Source organism: Bubalus bubalis, chromosome 3, assembly GCF_019923935.1.
Source record: "Bubalus bubalis isolate 160015118507 breed Murrah chromosome 3, NDDB_SH_1, whole genome shotgun sequence".
Classification (NCBI taxonomy): Eukaryota; Metazoa; Chordata; class Mammalia; order Artiodactyla; family Bovidae; genus Bubalus; species Bubalus bubalis.
In genome coordinates, this window is record NC_059159.1 from 28926791 (window position 1) to 28931353 (window position 4563).

The following is a 4563-nucleotide window of genomic DNA, read 5'->3' on the forward strand; positions in this document are numbered from 1 at the left end:
CTCCAGGGCGTCCCCCAGCAGCCCTGGGAGTGGGTCCTCCTCCTGCACCCACCTTACAGATGATAAAACTGAGTCTCCAGAGCAGCAAGGATGCTGAACTTGTGGTCGCCGCCACTCCCACTCATTTACCAATCCTTCCGCCACAGTTTCTAAACTCTGACGCCCCCTGTGACCCACTATTGACCCGAAGCTCCTGGCCCAACCACCAGGGCCTTGCCTATTACTCCTCCCCACCCCACCTCTCCAGACCCATCCTTTGTTACTCTCCTTCGCTCTGAACAAACCTGGGCTGCAGCCACAGCAGGGGGACACCTCACATGCCCAGGTCGCCCCCCAGCCTTTCCACACGCATGGCCCCTCTTCCCCTTTCTCTTCTCAGGAGACTCCTATTCATCCATCAGTGCCCAGCTCAGAAGGCGCCTCTTCTGGTTTAAACACTGGGCACCTTCAGTGGAATGGTGAGCCTAAGGTCACAAAGGACTGAAAATAAATGTGGACCTTTGCTTAGGTTTGCTGTGGGTGGTGAGATCAGTGCGGCAATTCTGGGATGAGGCTGAGTCTCTTGGGAAAGAACCTAAACCACTGAATGCAGTGAAGTCGTCAGAACTAAGGATGGAGGATGGAGTTTGCTGTGCAGGGAAGGAGCGTGACCACGGTCCCAAAAAGAGAGAGGAAGAGCCCTGGGGTGTTGGACAGGGACTGGCTGAATCAGCGTGAAGTCAGCTTGGTTTTATTTTTTTGTTTAAAAAAAAAGAATTTTTATTCCTTTATTTATATTGATAAGGTGACATCTTGCTTTCAGATATTATGATTATGATCCATTACTGCTTACATTGTCTTAGATTTGATCAGTGGGACCCCTTCCAGATGCCTCTTGTCCTTAAAAATCCCCGTGATTTTCTGAGCACCTCCCATTTCTCTGATGATACATCCCAGGCTCCTCCAGGACTTCTGCCTCAGACCCAGAACCAGCCCTTCCTGAAGGGCAGAGGGAGGATGGTTTTAATGGAAAGTGATGTTAGAACCCAAGGTTGAGCTGGTATTGGGTGTGCTTATTACCGTGGAGGCATCATTGCTCCCAGGGCCTCTCCACAGACAGAGACAGGAAAAAAATAATAAAATCGCATATATCCTATATATTTAAATAAATCACTATATATATTATATATGGGGCTCCCCTAGTAGCTCAGACAGTAAAGAATCTGCCTGCAATGCAGGAGACCTGGGTTTGATCCCTGAGAGGGGAAGGTCCTCTGGAGAAGGGAATGGCTACCCACTCCGGTATTATCAGCTGGGAAATCCCATGGACAGAAGAGCCTGGTGGGCTATAGTCCATGGGCTCACAGAGTTGAACACAACTGAGCAACTAACATGGATATTATATATAATCATTATATATATTAGAAATGTATTTCCTAGTAGACAGAGTTAGTGTCTGCATATTTCTGCATTTACCTCTATGTGTAATTACAAAGCTGTGGATAACAGATTAAAAACGATGCCCTTAACCACATGTGAATGGGTTAGTTCAGGTGAGAGGGATGTGGGTGTCATGTCTTTCTCACACCTTTTCAAAGGGCTTGAAATTTTTCCATGTAAAAAGTTGGTAAGATAGATGTGACTCTACAGTAATCTCAAAATAAAAGGTTTAGTTAAAAAAAAGAAAAAACAACAGTTGAGGGAAAAGAAGAGGCTCTGGCAGAGCTGTTGCCTCCCTGGAGCCCCCAGAGGGCAGAGGGCAGTGACCCCAGCCCAACTCCAGGACCTCTCCTCACCTTTCCTCCAGGCCCCTGCGCAGGGACAGGATGTTAGCAGGTGTTTCTTTGCGGCTCCAGCTCCGTTTCAGCTGAGGTTTCAAAGCCTCAGAATGGAGCAATGTGGTGGGGAGGGGGAGCGGAGGCGGGGTGGGCGGCGGTCATCCACCCAGCCCCAAGTCTGAGATGCCTGGAGGCAAGAGTTGGGAGGGCTCCCTTTATAAAGCTAAGTAGTGTCCTCTGGGGCCTGGGGGCTGGGGGGCTGGTTTATTTTGTTTTTCAAAATGCTTATTCTGTGCCAAGTCATATACCAAAATGTGAGTCGCTCTCCCAAGGTCTGCGGTTGATAAGTGGCAGAGCTGAGCCCAGCCCAGAGCTGTGACCCCTGGGCCATAACCCCTGGGCCATGTGGCCTCAGTCTAGAGCCAGGAAGTGGGGGTGGGGGTGGACGGGTGAGCAGCAAATCTTGGTGGGAGGGTACATGCGCCCAAATCTCAGAGGCCCAGCAGGACCCTGGGAGTGGGACTTGACTGGGAGGACCCCTTGGGGGTTCAGGCACCCCACTGAGGGTGCATGCTGGGGCCTAAAATGAGGGGGCGCAGAGCTGGCAGCTGGGAGACCATTAATGGTCCCATCATGGCTGCAGCTGAGTCCCCATGGGAGGCCCCTCAAAAGCCACCCCCTGAACAAGCACTGGTGGCCACTGGCCATGCCTGGTTGTAGCAGAACCAGCCACTTAGGACTGTCTGGTCCTTAGGCCCCCCAGCCCCCTGTTCCAGGCTGATTAACACCCAGACACATCCAGGGCCTGACCCCTGGGCCTGCGAGTATTCCCATAGGTGACAAAGGGACTTCACAGACATTATTAAGTTGAGGATCTTGAGATGGGGAGGTGGTCCAGGGTTATCCAGGTGGGCCTGAGATGTGATCTCGAGTGTCCCGGGGGAAGGCGATAGATTAAGCAATCACTGTGGCTGAGGATGGAGGAAGGACGAGTGGCCGGGGGCTGTCAGGATTGCAGCTCTGGAGGCTGAAAGGGCAGGGAAGGGGCTCTCTCCAGGGCTTCACAAGCAACCAGCCCCACCCACGCATTCTCCTCGGCCCAGCGAGGCTGAGCTGGGGCTTCTGGCCCCCAGAACAGTAGAGAGTGATCTTGTGATGTTGAGCTTGTGGTGACTTATCATAGCAGCCACAGGAAATACACACCGCCTCCCTCGGGGCCGTCCCGGCGTTGAGTCAGAAATGGCAACTTGAGATCAGGCCATGAGGACAGCGAGCAGAAACTGACCACCACCCACCCCACCCCCAGCCCATTCCAGGCCCAGAGCTGGGCCTGGGGGTCCAGGGACCACGATCTGTGAAGCTGGAGCTCTGTAGTTCAGAGACTGGACAAGACCCTTGGATTCTCTAGAGAGGCTGGATGCAGCCTTCTGTTATCTGACAGCGATGGACACACCCAAGCGACCTCTCTGGGCTTCATTATGGGGCGGGGAGGGCAGGTTTACCAGGAGAGTGGCAGAAAACCAGATGTGCTCCTCTGCCCCTCATTGAGCCTCGACCTGCGCTGGCTCCAGGAAGGCTCTGTGGATGAGATGCTGACAAGGAGACAACAGACACAGAGCCTCCACCTTCAGAGGTCAGCACCCTGCAAGGCAAGCTCAGCGTTCCACCGCAGACTTGCTCCCATGAGACTGGTGAGAAGTGGTAAAAATAAAAATATTGAACGTTTCTGGAAATGGCCCAAAGGGTGAATAGAAATGAAGAAACGTTTGTTCAAGAACATTCATGACAATTTGATAAGAAAAGTGAGAGTCTGTGGTATTTGAACCAAAACCACTCTCTCCCTTCAGCCTCCTCGCAGCTGGTGAGCCTCCAGACAGTTGTGCCCAGGACCCGGGGCCCCTCCTCACAGCTCTCGGTTAGGACTTTTTTCCTGGGAGGAGCAGGCTGTCAGTGTCACTGAGGCTGACTGCCTGAGTGTGGTGGAGAGGTGGACGCCCCTCCATGAAACAGGGTCTCCACGTAGAGTGCAGTACGCAGGAGTTCCTGGCACCCTGGCCTCCAGCCCTGGCTCCTGAAGTGGTGGCTGCTCATGGCTCTCAGGCTGCCTCTCCCTCTCCAGCTCCTAAAGCAGGGGTGTTACTCAGAGAGAACGTACCCATTGTTCCCTGGGTTTTGCCTGGGGATAGAAACTGGCCATAAAATGGACAGCTCCTACTCTCTTCCCAAAGGAACTGACCTCATTGGCAACAACACAGAGTGAAGAAATTCAAGCCTGAAGTTCTGTCAAGAACGGTAGTGATTACGGAGATATGGAGGGGAGAGTCCACACCAAGGCTAGACTGGAAGCTAACTAGTTTTCAGTACAATACCCAGGCAGGAGCCCTTCTGGGGTCAGAGCAAATAATCAAACAGGTGTTAGTTGCTCAGTTGTGTCTGACTCTTTGCGACCCCATGGACTGTGGCTTACCAGGCTTCTCTGTCTATGGAAATCACACACTATTCCTTCAAAGGAGCCAGAATTTGACTGGATCTGTTGGTAGAAAATGACCCAGGATGTGATTGGAAGACAACAAAGAAACAGCAGGAACTTAGTGGAGTTTAACGGCTGATGTGGTCCAGGAATGAGAGAGCCCTAGCAAGTCCCCTGACATCCCACATAAATGGAAAAGAAAAAGATCTTGCCATTTTCAACAACCTGAATGAGCCTCAAGGGCATCATGCTAAGAAAAATAAGCCAGATAAAGAAAAACAAATATCTTATGGTATGATTTCACTTAAAAGAGGAATTAAAAACAAAACAAACAAA